This window comes from Mauremys mutica, chromosome 10, assembly GCF_020497125.1.
Source record: "Mauremys mutica isolate MM-2020 ecotype Southern chromosome 10, ASM2049712v1, whole genome shotgun sequence".
NCBI classification, from domain to species: Eukaryota; Metazoa; Chordata; order Testudines; family Geoemydidae; genus Mauremys; species Mauremys mutica.
The window spans coordinates 1,610,776-1,636,315 of record NC_059081.1 but is presented as its reverse complement, the minus strand read 5'-3'; the positions used below and the strand labels follow the sequence as shown (position 1 = coordinate 1,636,315).

Genomic DNA, 25,540 nt, shown 5'->3' with positions numbered 1-25,540 from the left:
TCCATGCAATCCAGGCTGCTCTCGGACTCTGTGAGCAGGGCTTGGGCAGCTGCTAGCAAGGTTTATCAGCCCCCATTTGCAATGACCTGTATAACTCACCTGTCCCGAGCACCAGCCAGTCAAACCCACCCAGCACCCCAGCATGTTACAAATCAACCCCAGCCTTTCTCAGCACCCTGACTTACGAATTTCCAGTGACAGGCTGGGTCATCTCTCTGCAGACATTTACACCCGCGTCGTAACTTCAAAGCCAGACCTGCAGAGGCACTGTAAGCGTTTGCTTTTTCATTAAGTCACTGGGACCCCATGAAAAGTGTCTCCACTGCTTCTTTTTTGGAAAAATTAAAGTGCGGAAAGTGAGTGATTTAAACCTCTCAGGTCATTCATGCCAGCAGCACTTTGCCATGAATGCTCAGAGCAGGTCTAATGGACACGGTGCTTAAAACGCAGCAGTGGGCTGTCTGCAGGGGGGTCCCAGTGCGGCGAATGCTGCCGGAGCTGAACAGGGTCTAGCAGCAATGAGATGTTTTCCCAGAAATGTTTAAATTCATCCTGACACAAACAAGGATGAATTTAAACCCAGGGAAGGTTGCTGGACTGCAGATGTCACCAACGGATGCAAACATAACAATCGAGGTGATAAGCAGTTAAGTCAGTCAACACAACGTTCCCAGAGAGTCGTTATCAGTGGTTCACAGTCAGGCTGGAAAGGCATAACGAGTGGGGATCAGTTCTGGGTCCAGTTCTGTTCAATATCTTTATCAGTGATTTAGATAATGGCATAGAGAGCACACTGATAAAGTTTGCGGACGATACCAAGCTCGGAGGGTTTGCAAGTGCTTTGGAGGATAGGACTGAAATCCAAAATGATCTGGACAAACTGGAGAAATGGTCTGAAGTAAATAGAATGAAATTCAATAAGGACAAATGCAAAGTGCTGCACTTGGGACGGAACAATCAGTTGCAGACATACACAACGGGCAATGGCTGCCTAGGAAGGAGCACTGCGGAAAGGATCTGGGGGTCCTAGTGGACCAAAAGCTAAATATGAGTCAACAGTGTAACACTGTTGAAAAAAACCAAACATCTTGGGATGTATCAGCAGGAGGGTTGTGAGCAAGGCACGAGAAGTGATTCTTCCGCTCTGCTCTGCACTTAGGCCTCAACTGGAGTATTGTGTCCGGTTCTGGGCACCACATTTCAGGAAAGATGTGGACAAATTGGAGAAAGTCCAAAGAAGAGCAACAAAAATGAGGAGAGATTGAAAAAATTGGTTTTCTTTAGTCTGGAGAAGAGAAGCCTGAGAGGGACCTGAGAACAGTTGTCCAATACATGAACGGTTGTTACAAGGAGGAGGGAGAAGAATTGTTCTTCTTAACCTCTGAGGACAGGACAAGAAGCAATGGGCTTAAACTGCAGCAAGGGCGGTTTAGGTTGGACATTAGGAAACACGTCCTGTCGGGGTGGTTAAGCTCTGGAATAAATGGCCCAGGGAGGTTGTGGAATCTCCATCATTGGGGATTGTTAAGAGCAGGTTGGACACACACCTGTCAGGGCTGGGCGAGAGGGGAATAGGAGCTGGGATGTGGGGAGAATCAGGAGCGGGGGCTGTGGGTGGAAATGAGGGGAGGGGGGGGTTGGTTGGGGAGGGACCAGGCTGTGTATGAGACAGGGGACACGGTGGTGTCTTGCACAGCCCAGGAGACGGCAATGCCTCAGCTCCCAGACACTCGACTCTCTGGGCCCGGCTGCGCTGGTACTTGAGCAGTAAATGAAACCCCCCAAATCTGACCCCCAGGATCCCACAGCACTCAGCTGTGGAAGGAGCTGCAGCTGCTAACCTCTCAGAAGCACAATGCAGGTCACACACTGACAGGTGGAGTCTGACAAGTGCCTGACACCTTTTGGGTGTTGTAAGTGCAGCCCAGGTCCCCACTGGTGTGAATTCTGCTGTGGAGGCATTTCAAAGAGTCGTTGCCCAGGGATTTTTGAGTGAAATTGCCCCAGTGCACAGGGCCAGCAGCAAATGGCCTAGTCTACTGCTAGTGACGTTACGATGGGCTAGGGCTCAGAAGCACCATCATCGAATACTTTGGCACATTTTGCAGACAGCAAGACGGTTGGGTAATACCCAGAGGGGACCGCACGGATCATCTCATCTAACCTCTCATGAGATGCAGGACTTGTGGGGTCTAACCCATCCCCCACAGACGGCTCCAGCCTCCTCTCAAAAACCTCCAGTGAAGGGGCTTCCACAACCCCCAAAGCATCTGTGCCACTGTCCGACTGCTCTTACGGGGAGCGAGTTTCTCCTGAGATTGACTCTAACTCTGCTCTGCTGGAGTTTGAACCCATCGCCTCTCATCCTGCCCCGTGGCAAGAGAGACCAACTTTTCTCCATCTTATTATTGCAGCTTTTCAAGTATCTGAAAACCCCTGTGATCATAAAAATATCAGGGTTGGAAGGGACCTCAGGAGGTATCTAGTCCAACCCCCTGCTCAAAGCAGGCCCAATCCCCAGATTTTTTACCCAGTTCCCCAAATGGCCCCCTCAAGGATTGAGCTCACAACCCTGAGTTTAGCAGGCCAATACTCAAACCACTGAGCTATGATGTCATCCCCAACCTCCTCTTTTCCAAACTGAACATACCCAGTCCCTTCAGCCTCTGCTCGTCCGGCTGCGTTCCAGCCCTGGGATCATCTTTGTCGCTCGCCTCTGGATCCTTTCCAGTTTCTCTGCATCCTTTCAATACATCAGTGACCAAAACTGGCCCCAGTTCTCCAGCTGAGGCCTAACCCGTGCAGAGGAGTAGGTCTATCCCCTCCCGTGACTTGCAGGCTCTGCCTCTCTTAATCCAACCAAAAATTGCATTGGAGTTTTTTGCAGCAGCATCGCATTGCTGACCCATGCTGCGGCTGTGATCCACCAGACTCCCAGCTCCTTCTCAGCAGCGCTGCTGCCCAGCCAGGTCTCCCCCAGTCTGTATTTGTGCATTGGGCTTTTCTTCCCGACGTGCAGCACCTTCCCTTTGGCTTTGGGGAATTTCATGTTGTCGTCTCTAGCCCAGTTCCCCAATTTATCCAGATCCCTCTGAATTCTAGCTCTGGCCTCCAAAGTGTTGGCACCCCCTGCCCCCAGTCAGCAGCAGCTCCAGGCACCAGTGCTCCAAGCGCATGCCTGGGGCAGCTGCGAGGGCGGCAGTCAGGAAGCCTTCAGCAGCAATTTGGATTTGGCGGCAATTAGGCAGCGGGTACGCCAAAGCTGCGGGACCAGGGTCCTCCCACAGGCAAGCCGCCGAATATGCGAGACCGGGGACCTCCCACAGGCGCGCCGCCGAATCTGCGGGACCGGGGACCTCCCACAGGCAAGCCGCCGAAGCCGCAGGACCGGAGGACCTCCCGCAGGCAAGCCGCCGAAGCCGCAGGACCGGGGACCTCCCGCAGGCAAGCCGCTGAAGGCAGCCTGCCTGCCGTGCTTGGGGTGGCAAAAAAGCTAGAGCCGCCCCTGCTCCCAGCTTTGTGTCATGTGCAAATCTGATCAGTCTGCTCTCTAGTCCTATCTCCAGGGCATTGATAAAGATGTTAAACAACACTGGATCCAGAACAGATCCCTGTGGAACCCCACTTGAGCCCTCCCTCCAACCTGACATCAGTCCATGACTAGTGACTCTTTGTTTGCAGGGGTTCTGATGAGCTCGCATTGCTCCAGCTTACTTATCAGAATGTCATGTGGGACTGTGTCAAAACCCTTGCTGAATTCCATCGCATTCCCCCATCCACCAAACCAGTTACCCATAGATTTTAAGGGGGGAAGGAACCATTTCTCAGTCTGACCTCCTGTATAGCACAGGGCAGAGAATTCACCCAGACACTCCTATATTGAGCCCAAGAACTTGTGTTTGACTAAAGCATCTTCCAGGAAGGTACCAGCCTGGCTCTGAAGCCACCAAGAGATGGAGGATCTGCCCCTGCTCTGCCAGTAACGTTCTCTGTTGGACACAGACTGAGCAGATGCAGCTTTAACTGCTGGTTTAGATCAAGTAAAAGCAGGAGTGAAATCTGCAGAGAGTTGCGGAGATGATAAAACATCTGGAGAAAGCGATGTCCAGCTCTGCCTCTGGCCCGTAACCCCTGCCAGGCTGGGTGTGGGCAGGGGGCAGACAGACAGGGACCCATCAGCCAGTCTGAAAGGATTAGAGGATAGGTTGGGGCTAGTCCACAAACCAGGGGAGCCAGACGCCTTCCCCTGCTCGGGGCTGGGTGCGACTGACACCCTGGGACAAGCAGGCGGATGCCCAGAGCAGTGCAATAGATGGCAACGGGTAACGAAAGTGACCTCCAAGGAAAAGTAAACGATGCTCATGGTCAGGCTCCTCTGCGCATGCCCCGTGTGACAGGTCCCCCGGAGCCAGAGCAGACTCAGCTGAGTGGCGGGCCCCTGCAGGGGATGGAGGTGCTCCCCGGCGTATTCTCTGCACCCCACAGGTAGGTAGAGGGGGCAGGCCCCAGTGTGCCATGGGGCGAGCTAACGCTACCCTCTCCCCTTCTCTTGCAGGTTTCACAGCATGTGGGGACATCAAGGCAGGCCGCACACCGCAGGAACCCCGGTCCTCTCCCCGCCCGTGCAGGAACCCCAGATCTCCCCTCACACTACAGGAACCCCGGCCCAACTGGAAATCGAACTGGAGTTCACTGCGCACAAGCGACAGCAGAGCCTGCCTGGGGCTAGAAAAGCAACGAGGGATTTGCGTTCCCCCAGCACTAGGTACAGAGGCAGGGCTGGGGCTGCTCTGCGTCCGGCTAGCCAGGAGAAAGCCCTGCACTGCACAGGGTGGGGGAGCGAACTCCCCGGGAGGTGGAGCCGGAACCGGAGCCGGAGCCGGAGCCGGCTCCAGCAGGGCAGCGGGACAGGGACTCGTTGCTGTTATGCCTCTCGGTCTCCATTGCTCTGGGATATTGTTATTGCAACAAACGTGTGGTCACTTGGGCCTTCCCCAGTGTCGCAATGCTGCACAGCAGGCTCTTGTGGGACATCCCAGTGAGGGGGGCAGGGGCAGAACTCCGTCCCTGCTTCCCCAGAGGCATAAGCCCCGCCCACCTGAGCTAAAGGAGAATCGCCATTAGTACAGGGCCTATGACACACAGCCGGGGCAGAGGGGACGCAGACACACTAGCCAGTTCATTACAGCGTGTTTACACCCTGTGCCTCTCTCCCCTGGGAGCCTTGACCTAGCTCCAGGGAGTGTGTAGAGCATCCCAGGCAGGAACCAAAAGCAGAGTCCCCCAGGAGCCCCCCCAGAGCCCCCCTACAAATGCCTGCTGGGGAAGAAGAATCCTGCAGACAGCGCCCCCCCTCCCCCGCAGGAACCCCGGATCCCCCCCATGCAGGAACCCCAGATCTCCCCTCACACCGCAGGAACCCCGGCCCTCTGCCCCCCCCACGCAGGAACCTCGGATCCCCCCCGCGCAGGAACCCCAGATCTCCCCTCACACCGCAGGAACCCCGGCCCTCTGCCTCCCCCCACAGGAACCCCAGATCTCCCCCCCGTGCAGGAACCCCGGATCTCCCTCTCTCCCCCCCGCAGGAACCCCGGATCCCCCCCCCCCGTGCAGGAACCCTGGATCTCCCTCCTCCCCCGCAGGAACCCCGGATCTCCCCTCACACCGCAGGAACCCCGGCCCTCTGCCTCCCCCCACAGGAACCCTGGATCTCCCCCCTCCCCCGCAGGAACCCCGGATCCCCCCCATGCAGGAACCCCAGATCTCCCCTCCCCCCGCAGGAACCCCGGCCCTCTGCCTCCCCCCGCAGGAACCCCGGATCCCCCCCCATGCAGGAACCCCAGATCTCCCCCCCCACAGGAACCCCGGATCTCCCCCGTGCAGGAACCCTGGACCCCCCCCCGTGCAGAACCCCAGATCCCCCCCCGTGCAGAACCCCGGATCCCCCCCGTGCAGGAACCCCGGATTCCGCCCCCCCCGTGCAGAACCCCAGATCGCCCCCCCCGTGCAGGAACCCCGGATCTCCCCCTCTCCCCGCCGCAGGAACCCCAGATCTCCCCTCACACCGCAGGAACCCCGGATCCCCCCCATGCAGGAACCCCAGATCTCCCCTCACACCGCAGGAACCCCGGCCCTCTGCCTCCCCCCGCAGGAACCCCGGATCCCCCCCCATGCAGGAACCCCAGATCTCCCCCCCCCCAGGAACCCCGGATCCCCCCCGTGCAGGAACCCTGGATCTCCCTCTCTCCCCCTGGCAGGAACCCCAGATCCCCCCCCCCCCCGTGCAGAACCCCAGATCTCCCCCCTGTGCAGGAACCCCGGATATTCCTCTCTCCCCCCCGCAGGAACGCCAGATCCCCCCCCGTGCAGGAACCCCGGATCCCCCCCCCGTGCAGAACCCCAGATCCCCCCCCGTGCAGAACCCCGGATCCCCCCCGTGCAGGAACCCCGGATCTCCCCCTCTCCCCGCCGCAGGAACCCCAGATCTCCCCTCACACCGCAGGAACCCCGGCCCTCTGCCTCCCCCCGCAGTAACCCCGGATCACCCCCCCGTGCAGGAACCCCGGATCTCCCTCTCTCCCCCCCGCAGGAACCCCGGATGCCCCCGCCCCCGTGCAGGAACCCCGGATCTCCCCCCACACACTGCAGGAACCCCGGCCCTCTGCCTCCCCCTGCAGGAACCCCAGATCCCCCCCCCCCCCCGGTGCGTTTATTCAGTGTGTGTTTTTGCAGACTGGGCGGAAGCCCCGTTGTGCAAACAGCTGGTTGACCCGGGTGTGAAGCGAGAGGGAGCCCTGGCTTTGGTGCACCCAGCCCGGTCACATGGGCGCTCAGAGCCGTTGGGAGCCGCAGGAAGTGGCTGGGCAGCCGGCCAAGCCAGGCAGAGGCCTTCCAGAGGAAATGGTTCGTTAGCGGAAGGCTGAGCGCAGCGAGCTCCCGGGGCTCTCACTGGTCCCCAAGCTCCTGGCAGTCACAGGAGCCCTCCTGGTGCCCACCCCCAGGCAGGAGCCTGGAGCTGCGGCACAATGAGAGAGACGGGCAGAGAGCTGAGCCCTGGCCTGGCCGCTGAGGGGCCAGCCAAGCCCCCAGAGCACACGGTGGATTTTGTGCTGGCCAGGCCAGGCCAGGCGTTTGTGGTGGGCAGAAAAGCAGTGCCCGGCGGGGGAGGCTCAGCGGCTGCCCTGGCCTGGGTGTCGCACAGCCGTGCCCGGGGGCCTGCCGCCTCTGCAAGTGCTGGGGGAAGGGCTGCACGGTCCCCACTTGGGCACCCGCTGGGAACCTGCCCCCTTCAGTGCAGCGAAGGCCACTCCTCCTCCTCCAGCAGCGTCCCCTTGACGGTCAGTTTCTCAGCGTCACGCCCAGAGCGAATGTGCCAGTGACTGGGCTGGAATCTGCTATTGCTGTGACCATCTCTCCGCCTCGGGGCTGCTAGGAGAGGGGTCCCGGCTCTGTTCCCTCGAGGTGACTCCATGGAGCTGGGCCTTGGCCTCAGCGTGACGGGAGCTGTAGTAGGACCAGGGACGGACAGACGAGCTGGGGGTGGCAGAGCTCCCCGATTCCACACTCAGAGCCCATGGCAGCCGGGTACTGAACTGCAGCCCAGGGTGTTCTCCTGCCAGGGGCCAGAGCGTATCCCAGAGGGGTGTGTGTGTGTGCGTGTGTGTGTGTGTGCGCGTGTGTGTGTGTGTGTGTGCGTGTGCGTGTGACACCAATTCCCAGCTCTGCACCCAGACGCACCGTTGGCCTGACCCTGCCTCAAGCCCTGGAACAGGTGGAGAAATCCTGCCAGTTAGAGACCAGGGAAAGGCTCCAGCTGGTGAGCACAGGCCCAAACGCTGACCCGGCTTCTCCCTTCCAGGGCCCTGGGATCTGGGCGCTTGTGGCGGGGACTGGGACGAGTCTCCAGGGCTGGTCAGCGCAGAGGGGGCAGCGGGGGATGCGGTGAATAGGTCACTCTGGAGCCCAGGGTGCTGAGCCCCCTCCCGCTGGAAACGGAGCCTCGGGACAATGCGATTTCCCAAAGCTCCTTCCCGGCAGTACGATTGGTACGTGTATTAGCCGAGCTATGTCCAAAAACGGCAGCGAGAATTTGCCGGGTGCCCCTCCCAAAGCCAGGGGCGTGCGGGGCTGGCATTGCAGGCTGTGACGAGAAGAGCTGGGGGTGGCTTGCACCCACTCAGCAGTGTCTGGCTAGAGCGAGCTCTGTTGCGGGCCCAGAAAACCCCATGGGGGGGGCGGTGTCTGTGCAGCCTGCCCCCGGCGGTGCACAGTTCTCTGCTGCTCATTAGGTCTGGGAGCAGTGCTGCTGCACCAGCCATCTCAGTGATAATCACCTGGTCCTGCTCACGGCCATTCTCCGGCTCGGCTCGGCTCGGCTCGGCGCCTGCTGCGGCACTTGACAGCTAGTGAGAGCTTGGTGCCTAGTGGCCAGGAAGTTCTGCTTCTAGCTTCTCGCCGTGACTCATCGCGCCCGTGACACACGGAACCGTCTCAGGTGTCAGGTTTGTGAACAGGAAGGATGCAGCCAAACAGGCCAGAAGGGGGGACGGTCCCTCTGCAAGAACGACTGCAGTGTGGGAACAATCACAGGGCGCTGTGTGATGCCCCCGCTCAGCCCCTGGGCTGGGAGCGCCTGGCTTCTAGGAGAAACTGCTGCCCAGCTGGTTTTCGATGGTGCCCAGCTGGGAGGGTGGGAGGTTGTCTCTGCTCGCTCCCTAGTGGGCTGGGGAGGTGAGCGGCTGGGACTCCCCAGGGAGCAGGGCACCGGCCCTTAGAAAGGAAGCCCAGTTCCCCAGCCCGCCCATGGATGCAGGGTCTGTGCCAGGCAGGGCCAGAGCCTGCCCCCTGCAGATGCCACTCGTGGGGAGAGTGCCAGCTGCAGACAGGTGTGAAGGGGGTGTAGAAAGTCACGATTTGAATTGGCCGGTCGGCCTGGAATGGCAGCGCTGGCAGCCAGCCAGGAATGACTGACAGGATTTCACAGGGAAAACCAGAGGCGGGGGGGGAGGGGGGCGCTTTGGGTTCCACTGGTGGGGGTGGGGGGGCACCGGGACTGCCTGGCTCCCTCGCGCAGATGGGCAGACGAGCCCACTGCTGGAAGGTGTTAGCCCAAGCTAGCCCACACGGGCTGGCGCCCCCGCAGAGCAGCGCTGCCGTAGGGGCGTGGGCACAAAGGACGAGGGATGTAGAAGGCTGAATCTCTAGGGGAGCACTGGGCATGGGGATGGCTTTGCTGTGAGTCCTCAGTGCCCTGCCACCTCCCCGCGTGACTCACCTCCAGCCCCCAGAGCCGGACTCAGAGCGGGCTGCATTTCCAGGGCTGCACCAGACCCGTGGCACATAGCCAGGCGCAGATCACGAGGCCTGGGAACCAAGGTTCCTCCGAGCCTGTTTTCGTCCCTTTGGACTATCACAGCCACTGTGACAGGACCAGGGAGGCCGAGGCCCCCTGCTCTGAGGGCAAAGGGGTGAAAGACAAGGCCCTCACTCAGAGCCACCCAGGGGCCGTTATTCGTTACCCTTTCAGGGCACAAGGACTCTGTCCGGTCCTGAAGAGCTTAGCAGGGCATGATCCCCATCCCCAAAACCTGCCGGTCCTGCTGCCCCTCAAGTAAGAGGCAGCAGGACAATGCCCCTGAGACAGAACAGACCATGCGAACCTCTGACCCCAGGCTGGGAACGGTTGGCAGGGAAGTCAGCCCCCAGGGGAATGGCAGGCGAGGGGTCAGTGGCACAGGGCCACCCACGCTGCTGCAGAGAGTATCAAGGAACGGCCCGGCCCACAGGCCAGGAAATCCCCACAGCAAGGTCAGTATGAGAGCCACGCGCTCCCCTGGGAACGGGTTTGACCAAGGCAGGAGGCCTGGCAGACTTGGCCGTTGTTCTCCTAGCTCAGTGTGGGAGAGCGAAGTCTCCTCATTTCATCTCAGAGCTTAACGTCCTTAACCAGAGAGGACTTATAAATCCCACTACAGGTGCTGCCAGGAGCCCATGGCCACCAGCCAGGGTGGAACTCACAGAAACTGTTCCAGAAATACCGGCCCAAGGGAGCTGCAGAAGACTCTTCATTAGCAGTAGCAGCTACTAGGCCTTGCCTCTGTGGGCCACTGGTGAGTGACCTGCTTTGGCAGCAGGGCTGACATATTCCATCCCGGAGAAGGCAGTGGTGACTCATGCTGATTGGCCTGTACACCACAGAGCTCCACTAGCCACAGATTCAGATCTCCCTGACATGGAGACCTCAGAAACCATCCAGGCTTATGATAGAAAAAACGGGTGAAAGAATATTTAGATGAGTTAGATGCACTGAAGATGGCAGGTGCCAAGGACACTCATCCCAGGGTTCTTGATGGACTCACTCCCGGAATCCTTAGTAATGATCTTCGGGAACTCGGGGAGGACGGGTGAGGGCCCAGAGGACTGGAGAAGGGCAGACACAGCCCCTATCTGTAAAAAGGGGACCGAGGAGGACCCAAGGAGTTATAGATCAGTCAACCTAACTTCGAAACCTGGAAAGATCCTGGACCAAAGTATGAAACAATCGGGTTGTCAGCACCAGCGGCTAATGGGGTTAGGAGCAGCCAGCAGGGGTTTGCCAAGAACAAATCCTGGCAAACCACCTCCCTTCCTCCTCTGACAGGGTCACTGGCCGGTGGCGGGGGGAAGCAGTGGACGGGATCTATCTGGATGGCAGTACGGCTTTTGGTGCAGTCCCATGTGACATTCTCCTGAACGAACTAGGGGAATGGGGTCTAGATGAAATTCCTGTCCGGTGGCTGCACCACTGGCTGATCACCAGGCTCGCTGTCACCCAGGGAGGACGTATAAAACATTCCAGACATGTTCCATAACTGTTGTTCGTCAAGAGGTGTTGCACGTCACTCCACTCTCGGCATGGGCTTGCCCTGAGCACAGTTGTCAGAGATTTTCCCTGAGCGGTACCCATGGGGGCACATCGAGTACCTTCTGCTGCCGTGCACCACGCTGTGCAGGTATAAAGAGAAGCCCCCCCGCAGCCCCCTCGGTTCCGTCTTGCTGGAAAACTCGGATGCAGAGGGGCAGGAGAGCAGGTCGTGGAACAGGTGTGCAACACATCTCAAAGAGCAACAGTTATGGGACAGCTAAGGAACCGTTTTTGTCCTTGGAGTGAGGGCACATGCGCATTCCACAAATCAGCAGGTGAGATGGGAGTCTAGCTGAACAGCGACTGAAAGATAATAACTTGCCCACATCTGGCGTCGGCTCTAGAATCACAGAAATGTAGGACGGGAAAGGCTCTCGATAGGTCATCTAGTCCAGTCCCCTGCCTGAGGCAGGGCTAAAGATTATCTAGACCATCCTGACAGGTGTGTGTCCAACCTGCTCGTCACAGCCTCTAAGGATGGAGATTCCACAACCTCCCCAGGCAATTTATTCCAGAGCTTAACCACCCCGACAGGACGTGTTTCCTTTTGTCCAACCTAAACCGCCCTTGTGGCAATAAGCCCATTGCTTGTCCTGTCCTCAGTGGATAAGAACAATTTATCACCCGCCCCTCTGTAAACAGCCTTTTATGTACTTGAAGACTGTTGTCATGTCCCCCAGTCTTCTCTTCTCCACGCTAAATAAACTGGGATGCTGTGTCTACACGGTCACTTCTCGTTTATCACTCTTGTTACCACTGCTACACAATTTCCATACATTTTATACAAAGTGTCTCATGTCCAGTGTCAGTGGAAACGTTACAATCTATCACGTACCATTATCCTGGTTAAATCCCTGTATCAGCTTTGTATCGGAAGTTAGGACTATCGGCTGTGTCTTTGTGGTGTTGTATTCCTGGGTGACACCCACCAGGTGCATTGACAGTAGGGCCAAACAGCTGTGTGTGGATGTCCCATCAAGGACACTCAGCTCTCACAAGAATCTCATCCTGCCCAGTAGGCAAGCTCTGGCTTGAGTGGAGCCCAGCACCGCCCCAATAAATCATCTCCTCGGAACGGGGGAAAGGACCGACTTCTCGGAGCTGATCAAGAGTCGCGGTGCCTTGAAAGTTGACTGGAGAAGAGTTACACTGGACAGTACTTGAAGCCTGGAATGGCCTTGTGACGCTGCAGTCTATATGGTTTTATAAAAGTATCCTAATGAGTGAATATAATGTAACTGGACTATGCTTCATGAAAAAGGTCTCTTGTAAGATATCGTTACAAAGCTTATAATCTACTGAGTGTGATCATCCTATTTGTATACATGTACCACTCTTCTCTCTGACACTAGAAATATAACTCTGAGGGCCTATTGTAACTATGCAAAGTGTGGGCCATTAATGGTGCTTTGGAACCTTGGTGACTCCCATGAACCAGGACAATTGTCTGCAGATGGGTGTGTTTGACCTGCAAGTCTCCCTGTAGACGTGTGTGCTGGCAAGTGGGCAATGGAGTCTTGCAGTGACATGGGATCATGGCACCTGAACTGGGATCCATCTTTAGCCTGGTGTCTTTCCATTGAGAAGGAGGGCTGGGAACCCAGAGAGGGACAAAGGATTCCCGCCTTATGCAAAAGAGATCCAAAGGGGTGGAACAGATCAAAGGGGGAGAGGAGCCCTCCTGAAGCCTCCCCTGGCTACCCCCTGAGCTGGAACAGGAGCTGTACCGGGGAAAGGATTGTGCCCAGGCCTGGAGGGTGTCTAGTCTGAGGAAAAAACTTACTGAAGCATCTTGGAGGGTGAGATTATCTGTGTTCAGTTTGATTAGACAGAGATTTGTGCATTTTATTTTATTTTGCTTGAGAACTGACTCTGTTCTGTCTGTTACTACTTGGAACCACTTAAGTCCTACTGTCTGTGTTTAATAAAATCACTTTTTACTTATTAATTAACTCAGCGTATGTATTAATACCTGGGGGAGCAAACAGCTGTGCATATCTCGCTATCAGTGTTCTCGAGGGCGACCGATTTATGAGTTTACCCTGCCTAAGCTTTATACAGGGTAAACCGGATTTATTTGGGTTTAGACCCCATTGGGAGTTGGGCATCTGAGTGTTAAAGACAAGCACACTTCTGTGAGCTGCTTTCAGGTAAACCTGCAGCTTTGGGGCAAGTAATTCAGACCCTGGGTCTGTGCTGGAGCAGACAGGGGTGTCTGGCTCAGCAAGACACGGTGCTGGAGTCCTGAGCTGGCAGGGAAAGCAGGGGCAGAAGAAGTCTTGGCACATCGGGTGGCAGCTCCCAAGGGAGGGTTCCGTGATCCAGGCCGTCACAGTCCTCTCACAAGCCAGTGGGCCAGATAGGGACAAACTTGACCCCTAACTTTCTCAGGAAGGCAGCTACCAACACCATTCATTTTGTAGAGCCCAGGGAGCTGCTGACAGGCCGAAAGGCAGCACCATGAACTGGGAATGAGATTGGTTTGCCAAGAATATCAGATACACCCTCTGGCCTTGATAAAGGAACATACTTCCATGGGACAGTTTAAGCTGAGAATGACATACCGGTCTTCGGGATCCAGGCAGGGGGTAATGGCAGCTAGCGTGACCAGGTGAAACCTTCATCTCTTTTAGATACCTGTTGAGTTGACATAGGCCAATTTTAGACCTGAGATCTCCCTTTGCTTTCGGGATAAGGAAGTAGCAGGAATACAACCCCATTCCTCTAGGACACTGTGGGGCCTATTCTATGGCTCCCACCCAGAGTGCAGACGGGGGCCACTCCAGGAGGTCCAAAAAAGAATGGGTGGGTGGGAAGGAGGGGAAGAAACATATCGAAGGGTGTATCCCACTTCCACGCTCCTTTAGACCCTTTGGTCTGATGCAATTTGGGACCAAGCACAGAGGAAGACAGGCCTGGCATCTCAACTGACCCATCAAAATGGCTGCTGAGTCCCCCAGTGGGCCTACGTAGACCAAGAGCTGCTGCAGAAGAAGGGGTCAGCCTGTGCTTTTAACTCCTACTCCCTTGCCGTGATAGGTCCTGGCGAGGCGCAAGACTGGGGTATCGGTGGGACTGCTGAGGATGAAAGGGCAGGAGTATGTACCCCCAGACTTCAGCATCTCCTGGGAGCCTTGAAACTCAGATGTTTATGTGACGTTATTGATATAAATGGGAACCATATAGAACATGGGTTGCAACCAAGGTCCTGTAGTGGCACCAGATCCTAAGTAAAGGGGGTCATATAAGGTGTCTAAGACCAGGTTCTGGGTTGCTGGTTAGGATTATGCTGTCTGTATGTCTGTGTATCATTTTGTAGTTGAAGTTATAAGTATTCACTCTGTACTGTCTGTATTTTGTATTATGCTCTGCCTCTGGGAAGTGTCCCAGACAAGCGGGTGTCAGCTCTGCCTAGCCTGCTTGATGGCCCATTAAGGACCCTCAGCTACACAATTGACCCATGGAGAGAAGGCAGACACACCTCGTGACTCAGCAAAGTATGCAGAGACTTGTCCTTGTGACTGCAGACTCCATTTTGCTGTAATTTTCCACAGTGAGGACAAAGGGATTCTTACACCTGGAAAAGTCTATATAAGGCTGATGCATCATCTCCATTTTGTCTTTAATCCTGCTTCTGACCTCTGGAGGGACTTTGCTACAAACTGAAGCTTTACACAAGGGACTGAACGACCCATCCCAGTGGGGGATGCATTCCAGAGACTCAATTTGAACCTGCAGTTTACTCCAGCACTGCTGCAAGCCTGAACTAAGAACGTTGCCATTACTGTATGTAATTGATTCCATTTAACCAATTCTACCTCTCATCTCTACCTTTTTCCCTTTGTAAATAAACCTTTAGATTTTAGATTCTAAAGGATTGGCAACAGCGTGATTTGTGGGTAAGATCTGATGTGTATATTGACCTGGGTCTGGGGCTTGGTCCTTTGGGATCGAGAGAACCTTTTTCTTTTATTGGGGTGTTGGTTTTCATAACCATTCATCCCCAGGACGAGTGCACTGGTGGTGATACTGGGAGACTGGAGTGTCTAAGGAAATTGCTTGTGTGACTTGTGGTTAGCCAGTGGGGTGAGACCGAAGTCCTTTTTGTCTGGCTGGTTTGGTTTGCCTTAGAGGTGGAAAAACCCCAGCCTAGGGCTGTGACTGCCCTGTTTAAGCAATTGGTCCTGATTTGGCACTCTCAGTTGGGTCCCGCCAGAATCGCTCCGTCACAGTTTATCATCCACCTGCACTGCAAAGAGGGCCAACCTTTCGGTGGCAGGCCCTGCACAGTCTGCTGTACTTCTCGGGGCAACCGCGGAGACTGAAGCCATGAGCAGCTGCGCGTAGCGAGGGCAGAGGCCACGGTCCTAGCAGCCAAATCAGTCGTGATCAAACTGGCCTGAAAGAAAGTTCTTGCCACTAACTTCCCTTCCTCCACCAGCAGAAGGAACTCCTCCTCGGGGGGCTTATCCTTGCATTTCAGAACAGAGTCCTGGATGTTAAATCATGTCACCCGCGTGGTTGGTGATTTTAGGCTGTAGCCTCACCATAAAATAAATGTTTTTACCAAACAAGTTGAGCTTTTCGGCATCCTTTGACTTAGGGGTAGACGCCTGGTGCCCATGGCGTTTCCCTCTCACTCACAGCCGAGATGAGTGATCCTGGAGAGGGGTAGGGGTGAAAATGCTCCAAGCCTCGGTACGGTTCATAATCTCTGTGCGCTGCACAATTTGATGTGGGAGGGAGTTTGCCACTGAACCTTGGCGGGCTCCAAGATCACCTCATTATCAGATGAGCGGCACAAGATGGAGCAGCCAATGCCAGAACATCAGTGAGATGATGAGAGGACTCCTCAGCGCTACTTGGATGCCCAAGGCAGAGGTAAACTTTCTGAGCGCTCCTGGCAAGCTCCTGTGGGGGTGAAGACACCCCAGAGCAAGTGGCTTCATGCGGGGAGGAGGTGGGTGAAGCTCACAGGGGTAAGGCTGGGCCTCCTCTGACAACTGCCCCTTAGGGCCTCTTGAACGTCTTCCTTCTGCTCGGTACCAAGCCCGGCGCAGGGTCAGGAGGAGCTGGATGCGACGACTCCCCAGGTCTAGATGAAGAAACTGCATGTGAATGGCATGGGGAGGATCTGGAAATGGGGGGATGGTCACTGAAAGGGCATTGCACCCCAGTGGCTCCCTCGCCACGATTCCATGCCAGCGCTGGCAGAAAGACTCTCACTAGTACCCCGAGTGGGGAGGTCTAGGAGGGGGTTGTGACGGGTTGGACCCCTTGGGAAGCCACCTGATGTGCTGAGATACCACTGAGTCTGCCTGTTCTGCCAGCCTGGGCCCCCTTCACCTGTCCTGCTGAGACAGGCTCTTCAAAGCTCCTCTAACCCTCACCGGCAGGGCCACCCCCAGCCGCAGATCAGCTCCAGGGACTTGCGCAGCACTCGGACGTCCCCCTCCCTTGGCGTGCAGACCCAAAGAGATAGTATGAAATTCACCCCCTCCCTCAATGTGGAGAGAGGTGTGCTCACTTCTTACCTCCCCCGCCCAGTTAGAAATGACAGAAACTGGGTTTAATAATAAACAAAACAAATGTTAACTATAAAAGGCAGATTTTAAGTGGTAAAATGGGTAACAAACAGAACAAAGCCGATTACTAAGCAGATGAAATCAAACACGCAAACTAAGCTAGTTTCACTAAAGAAATTAGTTACAAAGAGTATTTCTCCCCCTAGATCAGGGGTTCTCAAACTGGGGGTTGGGACCCCTCAGGGGGTCACGAGGTTATTACAAGGGGGGTCGTGAGCTGTCAGCCTCCACCCCAAACCCTGCTTTGCCTCCAGCATTTATAAGGGTGTTAAATATATAAAAAGTGATTTTAATTGACAAGGGGGGGTTGCACTCAGAGGTTTGCTGTGTGAAAGGGGGCACCAGTAAAACAGTTTGAGAGCCACTGGACTAAATATTGTTGCAGGCAGTTTGCAAAGTTCCTGTGGTTCAGAGCTCCGGTTCTGTCCCTTTTCAGACTGGTCCCCGGTGTCAGGCTCGACTCCCCCTTCCCTTCAGTTTCCTTCTTGGGCAGCCAGGCCATGGAGAGGCGGAGTCCCATTTGCTTTCCTCCCCACCCTTCAATAGGATTTACATAAGGCGAGAACCTTGTTTCCCAAACTTGACCCTTCCCTTCCCTTCCGGTGGAAAGTTACAAGAAGTCCCAGGTAATGTTTAGGATCAGGTGATAAGACCACCTGACTGTAGGATCACAGCGTCCGTCAGTCAGTGGCAATATGGAGTGTCCACGGGAAGGCCAAGCTTTTCACAGTCCTTTGTCCTCTCTGATAATACAGATCATAGAATAGCAGGGTTGGAAGGGACCTCAGGAGGGATCTAGTCCAACCCCCTGCTCAAAGCAGGACCAATCCCCAGGCAGATTTTTGCCCCAGATCCCTAAGTGGCCCCCTCAAGGATTGAACTCACACCCCTGGGTTTAGCAGGCCAATTCTCAAACCACTGAGCTATCCCTCCCCCAGATACATAGTCAATATTCCTAACTTCAGATACAGAAATGATACAGAAATACAAATAGGATAATCACAGAACCTTTCCAGTGATATCTCACATGAGCCATCTTGCATAATGTACATCTCAGTTATGTCATATTCATATCAGAAGCATATTTTCATAAGGACTATGGAACGACACGTCACAGGGGCGGCGAAACACACTCTGGGTTGGGAGACGTAAGAATCTGAAGAAGAAGAATCATCTTCTCACAACCATGGAGGGACTAAACCCTTCAGTGCTGGAGACTGGTACCAAGAATCTGTGGAATAATGAAGAGAAGCCATCAACAATGGTACTGATGGCCGAGAGCTCTGGGAGGCTGGAGGATGACATGGTACCGGGTGCTGCACTGAGGAGGTTGGTGCCGTGCGTTCTAACTGGTACCATTGAAGGAATCTGCACCACTGGGCACAACTCAACAAGTCCCTGGCCGCTGCATATGCCTCTGGCATGGACAGTCCCGGAATAGTCTGACCAATGCACAAGAGATGAAGACGGTGCCCCAGACAATGAAGGTGCCGCTTTGGGCCCTGGTCTGACAGTGCCTGCCCTGCGCTGGAGTCATGGTGCCATCTCACCCGATGAGCGAGTGCAGGAGTGCTTCGATTTTGCCTGCACTCTACTCGACCCTTCGTCCCCTTGCTTGGTAGATTTAGGGGCGGCGATCTGCCTCTCCTGGCAGCATCCTTGGAAGCCTTATGTTCCTTCTTGAGCACCAGCAAGGGTGAGCGGTGCTGGGACTCAGCCAGTATTGGAGGCGCCCTTCTCACACAGTCCGAAGTGCTCAGTACCCCTGCGACTGAAGATGGTCTCACGAGCAGCCTCCAACAAAGGAAACTTTGGCCTGGCCCCTCTCTCGTTCTTGGTCCTCAGCTTGAAGTCCATACAAACCTGGCCCTGATCCCTAATGTGGGACTCACCTAGACACACTAGAAAACTAGAGCAGGGGTTGCTCACAGGCTCACAGCATGGAAGGCAGAGCTTGAAGCCCGGTGACCCAGGTGTTCCTTGGTACCGACAAACAGAGCCCCAGAGCTGGGGAACCGAGAAACTAACTTCTGCTAAACAAAAACTTACCTATTACAACTAACACCAAAAAAGGAGTCTATGAACAGGTAACTCTGCCTCTGGATGCAGAGAAAACTTGCTGAAGCAAGATAAATAGATTCCAAGAACTGTTACGGGTGGTAGGGAGGAAGTGAGGGGGGTCAGGGATGGTGTGACAGGGTGCGCTCACCTCTTGTGAGTGCCCCCTTGGCCAAGTGCATGTGCCTGCACTCTCTCTCTCTCAGTTTGTCCCTGCTCCGGGATAGAGCAGTGCCCCAGGGCTCCCTCCCAGAGACAATGGCTTCGCCCTCTTGAGGCTTCCTGGCCACAGCTCTCCAGCTGGGCCACTACAGTTCAGTTCCCCCTCTGGGGTGCTTCACTGTCCAGGCCACTTCCCCCAGGGGGTTAGGGGGGACCCAGGCCCACCCACTACTCTGGGTCCCAGCCCAGAGACCCTGTAGATAGCAGCTGTCTGCTGTTATCTAAGTCATGCTGCTGCTCTAATTCCCTGTGCCATCTTCACCTGTACCTCAGGGCCTTGTCCTCATGGAGTCCCTGCAACCAGCTCAGGGCTCCTTCTCGCTCTCCCTGGCTTCTGGCAGCGCTGCCCTGTCCGGGGTCCTGTAGCTGTCAGCCAGCCACACTCTATCCACACTTCTTCAGCTCCAGCAAGGAACTGGACTCCCGCTGGCCCTGCAGCTCTTTTTATACTAGGCTGCTGGGCCCTGATTGGCTGTGTCCCACACAGCCACTCTAGGCAGCTTGGAGGACTCTCTCCACTGCCCTTTTTTGGGGCAGGGTGTGGCAGGGCCACGAGGCCTCCAGCAGGGGGCCTCAGAGGGTCTGGTGTACCCCATCACAGATGGTTTCGCCCTTTATACCTGCTTGCTGCTGAGAGAAAAATTTCCAAGCCCCATGCTGGAGGTGAGCACACGCCAAGAGTGCAATGCACATGTGCAGTCACTCAACGAAGAGCTAGGGGGGCCTCCTAGGGGTCAGTCCTGGGTCTGGCACGAGTCAATATTTTCAGTCATGACGTGGATAATGGAGTGGAGAGGCTGCTTATGAAACGTGCAGACGACCCCAAGCTGGGAGAGGTCACAAGCACTTTGGAGGCAGGATCAGAATCCAAAGCGACCTTGACAACTGAGAACTGGTCTGAAATCAGGAAGACGAAGTCAATAGAGACAAGTGCAAAGTACTACAGTTGGGGAGGAAAACTCAGATGCACAGGTACAAACTGGGGACTGACTGGCTCGGTGTAGCACCGCTGGACAGGATCTGGGGTTACAGTGCATCACAAACTGAATGAGAGTCAACAGTGTGATGCAGCTGTGAAAAAGGCGAATCTCATTCTGAGATGTATGAACAGGAGCATCGTATGTAAGACAGGGGAGGTCACTGTCCCACCCTGCTTGGAACTGGTGAGGCCTCAGCTGGACTCCTGTGTCCAGTTCTGGGCCCTGCACTGCAGGAAGAGAGTCCAGAGACGAGTTACAAAAACGATAAAAACTTTAAAAAACCTGACCTAAGGCTAAAACCCTGGGCATGGTTAGTCTTAAGGAAAGAAGACTGCGGGGAACCTGATAACAAGCTTCAAATACGCTGCGGGCTGTTCTAAAGAGGGCGGGGATCAGTTGTTCTCTGTGTCCACTGGAGGCAGGACAAGCAGCAATGGGCTGAACCTGCAGCCAGGGAACTTGAGGTTAGATATCAGGAAAAGCTTTCTCGCTCTCAGGGGAGTTACGCTCTGGAACAGGCTCCCAAGGGAGCTGTGGGCTCCCCATTGCTGCAGGTTTTTAAGAACAGGCTGGACAAACCCCTGTCAGGGCTGGTCCAGGTTTTCTTGGCCCTATCACAGCACAGGGGGCTGCACCTTCCGAGGTCCCTTCCGGCCTGTCCCCTGGGCCATCTCTCCTCCCCGGCTCCAAAGCCTGCTCTGCCGCGGCCGGCTTGTCCAAGGAGCTGCATTTCTTCACCCAGGGGTGATCAGACAAGCAGAACACAGTCTTCACTCAATCCACGGCCCCAGGCTTCAGGGCAGCCCCTCCCACGGGTCTCTCCTGCCCTGGCAGCCCCCCAGCCTCAGCCAGCTCTGCTCCCTTCCTGGAGCAGCAGCTGCAGGGCTGCTTCCCTGAGCCCTTGGCCCCCTGCTCCAGGGACTCACCCCAGGAGCTAGCTCCACTCCAGCGTGACCTTCCCTCTCCAGGGCTCAGCCTGTCTCCGTTCTTCCTTCCCAGCCCTCTCTAGGGCCTGGTGCAGCCCAGCCCTCTTTAACTGCTGGACTGGGCTCCCCTGCTCCAGTCCGGGGTGCTGGGCTCAGTCTAGCCACAGGGACCAGCTACGTGTCTATGATTCTGCACCAGCAGCTGAGCAGCCCTGGAGGAATCACGCACCTGTTCCCTTGAACCACGTGCACCTGTCCTGGCCACAAAAGTGAGACAAGAACAGGCCTGAGGGAGGTGCTTTGGGGACTTCCTGGACACATCTGTCCATCCATCCATGCTGTCAAGTTACCGGAGAATCAGCAATAACTAGCCACTTGCTGTCCAGTGCCAGGCCTGGGGGTACTCAACCTACCTCCTGTGAGCGTCGAACCAGCCATGGCCGGACAATCCTGCTGCTGTTTCGTCTCCGAGAAGGGTCCAGAAGCCAGGCCCAGCCCTTTAGAAGCTCCTCAGCCCCGGAGCTGAGAGCGGCTCACCCCTGTAGCGAGAGGGAGAGACATGCAATAGTAACATCCCAGTGGCTGAGTGAGACGTTTCTTCCTCCGTGTTTCCCTTTATTCCCGTTACAGGGACCCCTGCGCAGGCACCGTGGGATCTGCTGACTCCTGAGCTGCCTCCAGCCTTGTGTGGCAAGGTGGGTGAGCGAACAGCTGCTGCTGGGGAGAGAGACCAGCGTTCCAGCCTGCCCTGGGCTCTCGTTAGCTCTGCAGGCGAGCTCTGGGTGACTCCACAGCGGGTCTCTCTCACCAGCAGAAGCTGATCCAGTCAAAGATATTCCCTCCCCTGCCTTGTCTCTCTAGTATCCGTCTCAGCACCGCTGCAGACTCCAACCTCTGTACCGCTCACCACCACACGAGGGTGCTGCAGCCCCACGCAAGGAACCATGGCCCTTGCCCCACTCCTCCGGAGGCACGGCTCCTGGCCGGTGGGGACTCCTCGGTCACCCTGGTGCTCCCCGCCCAGCAGGACTGGGAGGCTGCTGATGCTGACTGCTGGGCCCCTGGGTCCTGGGAGGACATCGCCGACCCTAGGGCACTGCCCAGCCTGTAGGCAGCACCCAGAGCCTGCCCAGCCCGCCTTACCTCAGGCAGGAATAACACCTTCCCCATCACAGGCTGCATCTCCATAGTCACCGCGCGCTGAGGGAATCGCTGTGCAAACGAGGCCGAGCCCGGCCCACCTGGCATGGCCAAGAAGGCCCCAGGCTTGTAGCAACCTGGGTATTTCTGTTACTCTCCTGCCCTGACTTGGTCACCTTGTGCAGCTCCTCTGGGGCAGAGCGCATCGGTGCTCAGGGGAGCAGAGGCCTTAGCTGGCCTGCTGCACGGGGTGACAGCACAGTCTGCAGTCATTGCCTGTCACTAGCTGTGTTGTGTGGCTGGGCAGAAAGCGATCTGCACACACCGGGCTCTGGAAACGGGAGCTCCCTGGTGTGACGGGTGAATAAACTAGACAAGGAGCATGTCAGCACCTCCTTCGCAGGGCTGCCAAGTGACACCCTGCCCCATGCAATCACCAGTGCCCAGCTGTGAGGGGCATCCCAGTGCGCACTGTGCTGATGGCACTGCCCGGGGGGCGGGGGAGGGGAGTCCGAGTCCCTTGCCAGTGTTCTGTGGTTTGTTCCCACCCCCATAGCGTGTAAGAAGGATCCTGGGAGCCTGACGCAGCTGCTGAACACTGCAGAGAAGGGGGAACTCGACTGCTCCCCCAGTAGGATCTAGCTCCAGTGCTGAGAACTGGGAGAGGTGCTGGCCACATGACAAAGTCCTTTCCACCCTGTAGCTGGGCGGCGGCCACCATGTGAGATGAGTTTGGGGGGCGTCTCGGTCTCGTAGCTAGCAGGCAGCTGTCCACAGCGCAGCTGAGTCACAACGGGCACCAGCTGCCCCCGTAGTGAGTCCCAGAGAGGCCGAGGCGTGAATGGGCCCCAGAAACAGGACGATCTAGCTCCTAGGGCCAGGGCTCGGGAACAGCCGGAGCATGAGGTGTGCTGCACCAGCGCCTTGCTGAAGATGCTGCAGTTCTCCAGAATCTCATCCAGCTCTAGCTGGTGGCATTGAGAAGAGAACCTCCCACCCTGGTGCAGTGCCGGTGCTCCCAGGCACTGCCAGCGTCCTGAGACTGAACAACGAATCGGTGATTGTGAAACTGAACCACAACTGGACACGGGCTGTGTCTCTCGAGCCCTCTCAGTGCTCAGCACGGACGCAGCTTCTCCTGTCGCTCCAGAAAGGACCTTTCGCTGGGAACTGAGGGGCAGGTCTGGAGCCCTTAGCTGTGGGGGAAGCCCTGAAGCAAGCAGAATCCAGGGACCCTGCCACATGCACAGAGCAGACGGGTCCAATGGCTGAATTTAGGACCTGAACTCAGAGAGCCGCTGAAGTGTGCAGCTCCCCCAGCCCCTCCGAGTGTATTGGGGCCCTGTGTTTCTGGCTTCTCCGGACTGTGTTTAGCCATAATAATGATGAAAATCAGAACAACCAAAGCCCCAGCAGATCATGCCAGGACAGGTCGAACCAGCAGGGATTCTGCAAAGGGAAAGTTGCATCTCTCTAATCTCTTATAATTGCTTGAATATGCCAATAAAGCCGTGAATAAAGGTGCTTCCGGTGACATAATCTACTGAGGCTTCCAAAAGGCCTTCAGCCAGGTATGGCAGAAGAAGCTACTCAAGAAGCTAGGTCGTCACGGGGTGAGAGGCAAAGATCAAAAACCGGCCAGGAGACAGAGCAAAGAGTAGAACATGGTCGAGGTTCATCATGGCCAAAGGGTAACGGCAGGAGCCACCAGGCTGTTGCGTAATATATTTATTAACATTCTGGAAAGCGGGCGGTGGGGGCGCGAGATAGCAACATTTGCTGATGACACAAAATTCTTTAGGTTAGTCAGGACCAGAGAGGAACTTCAGAGAGAACTAACCAAGCCAGGCCCACGGGCAGCATGACGACACGTGAAATGTCCTGTCAATACATGCACAATGGAAGGAAAAACAAACTCCTTGGACACCTCCCGGGACGGGGGGTAAATGAACGGTATCCGCTCGGGAAAGGGACCTGGCTGTCACTGCAGACAGAGCAATCAGGACATCTGCTCAGGGTAGGGCTCATCTGAACAACACGTGGCTTCACCTGGCAAATTCCAGGTCAAACATCTAGGGACGAAGCATGTAGGTCATGCGTATAAGACGGGAGGGGGCTGTACCCTGGACAGCAGAGACTCTGAAAAGCACCGAGGGGCACAGAACAAGCAGCTGAACACACGCTGCCAGTGCAGTGCTGGAGCTGCGATGGCAAACGCGATGCTTGGATTGAGAAGCCGGGGTGCACCCCGTTGGGGGCAGGGAGGGGCTATTATCTCAGTGTACGGCATTAGCGAGGCCTTTTCTGGATCCTGCGGCCAGTTCTGGTCTCCACGCTGTAAGAGGCATTGGAAAATTGGCAAGGGTTCTGAAAAGAGGCTCGGAGGGCTGCCCTAGGGGAGAGACTAAAGGTCAGTCTGGTTAGTGTATCCAAGAGAAGGTCCAGAGGGGACCCGCGTACAGTCTGTCCGTACCTACGTGGCAGAGAGATTTTGGAGAGTGGAGGGCTCTTTAAGCTAGCAGAAAAAGGATGCAAGATGCAGTGGCTGGACAATTCAGACTAGAAGTAAGCTGCACATTTTACCAGCGAGGGTAATTAAGCCTCAGAACAACCTAGCAAAGGAGGTGGTGGATTCAGGGCTGTCGGGGTGGGTGGGTGGGGGGACAAGTGGGGCAATTTGCCCCAGGCTCTGCAGGGGCCCCGCGAGCCCTGGCCCAGCAGCACTCTGAGTCTTCAGCGGCATTTCGGCGGCGGGGGGCCCTTCTGTCGCTCCGGGTCTTCGGCGGCATTTCGGCGGCGGGGGCCCTTCTGTCGCTCCGGGTCTTCGGCGGCATTTCGGCGGCGGGGGGCCCTTCTGTCGCTCCGGGTCTTCGGCGGCATTTCGGCGGCGGGGGCCCTTCTGTCGCTCCGGGTCTTCGGTGGCATTTCGGCGGCGGGGGCCCTTCTGTCGCTCCGGGTCTTCGGCGGCATTTCGGCGGCGGGGGGGCCTTCTGTCGCTCCGGGTCTTCGGTGGCATTTCGGCGGCGGGGGCCCTTCTGTCGCTCCGGGTCTTCGGCGGCATTTCGGCGGCGGGGGGGCCTTCTGTCGCTCCGGGTCTTCGGCGGCATTTCGGCGGTGGGGGCCCTTCAGTGCTGCCGAAGACCCAGACCGCCACCAGGTGAGTACAAGTGCTGCAGCTCCCTCGCTTTGCCCCAGGCCCCTGAATCCTCTGGGCGGCCCTGGGTGGATTGTCTGACATCTCTGCCCTAGCTCAGCCAGAAGGTCTGGGTTGGATGAAGGAATCCTGGAGAGGGTCCCTGGCCTGTGTGATGCAGGAGGACTCAGACTAGATGACCATGGAGGTCCGTTCTGCCTTAACATCACTGACTCTACGAATGTGTGGCTGGTGTCAGAAAAGCAGAGGGTATTGGGAGCCCAAGGAAGGGGAGGGGAATATTTTAATGCCTTGGTGTAAATCGCTGGTGTGGCCTCATCTGGACACTGTGCGGCACTGCTCACCCTGTCTCACAGCTACAGGGGTCCCAGGGGCGGGTGACAAGAACCACCAAGGGCTCGGAAAACCTCTCCTGTGAAGAGAGATTCAAAAGACTGAGCTTGTTCCCTTAGAGAGGAGATGGAGAAGAGGGGACGTGACAGAAGTCTATAAAATACCGACTGGTTGAGAGAAGGGAGATAAGGAGTGTCTGTTCTCCCGTCTCATAGAACAAGAAGAAGGGGACAATGGAT

At 56.3% G+C, this 25,540-nt stretch overlaps 1 long non-coding RNA gene across 1 annotated transcript in view; it reads right to left on the bottom strand.

Moving 5' to 3' along the window:
- The window catches only part of LOC123378271, a 36,401-nt gene that overhangs the window by 975 nt on the left and 9,886 nt on the right, over window positions 1-25,540 (bottom strand). The window contains exon 2 of the long non-coding RNA XR_006582535.1: window positions 21,088-21,213. This is a non-coding gene — a long non-coding RNA (uncharacterized LOC123378271). The remainder of the gene's footprint in view (window positions 1-21,087; window positions 21,214-25,540) is intronic.